General features: G+C 28.5%; 1 protein-coding gene across 1 annotated transcript in view; it reads right to left on the reverse strand.

Moving 5' to 3' along the window:
* Positions 1 to 820, reverse strand: part of LOC119586975 (GRIP and coiled-coil domain-containing protein 2-like) — a gene marked incomplete at its 5' end in the record, with an annotated part of 25,570 nt that overhangs the window by 18,184 nt on the left and 6,566 nt on the right.

Consider the following 820-nt stretch of genomic DNA (forward strand, 5'->3'; position numbering starts at 1 on the left):
TATAACACTACTGAAGGACATGAAGGCACAACTTCCACACAAGGAAGCAAATGCAGTCACCTGGAGACACAGGAGGTACACAGGTATTCTGAATAACCTAAATATCTGAATTTTGTATTCAGTTCTTAAACAAATAAGTGGTTCTTGAAACAAAGTACCTTCTATATTAAAGCAATGTTGTTCTAACTACCTATCGCACTCCCACAAGTAGAATATCTAAGACACAGTTTCTACAGATATCTTTTTTCATTAAAAAAATGAAAAATGTATTATTATGCTTTATCAAATATTCTGGCAAAGTTCATCTATGCTTCAATTCTGTAAACAAAATCACACTTTAATTACCATCACTAACCAGCAAAATGAATGCAAATCCTACTTTTAACAGGTTTTTAAAATGGATTCAGGATCATTATACACATTCATATAATCAAATATTCCCACATCTTAAATAGCAATCTGCAGTGCCAAAGCTTATCTAGAAGAAGTTATAATCTCATCACAGTTTCTGTATCTTTACATACCAAATTCTTAGATCTTACATCAAATTATCAAAACAAGATAATCTGAGATTCCAAAATATGTAACAAACATTTTCATTTCCCGCTGACTGTTCTTTCACTAATAAAGTAATACACATTTAACACCGGATGTAGCCACCTCTCCTTTTAAATAAAATACAAAAAAAAATAGATAAAATATTTTAAATTTAATACTGATTTTATTTCAGTAATTATTTTATAAATATGCTAATTACATTTCTGATTAACTATTTACTTTAACATCATTAAATCAAATCTTTAATGAGAAATAAAGCAAA

The sequence above is a fragment of the Penaeus monodon genome, chromosome 22, assembly GCF_015228065.2.
Source record: "Penaeus monodon isolate SGIC_2016 chromosome 22, NSTDA_Pmon_1, whole genome shotgun sequence".
Classification (NCBI taxonomy): Eukaryota; Metazoa; Arthropoda; class Malacostraca; order Decapoda; family Penaeidae; genus Penaeus; species Penaeus monodon.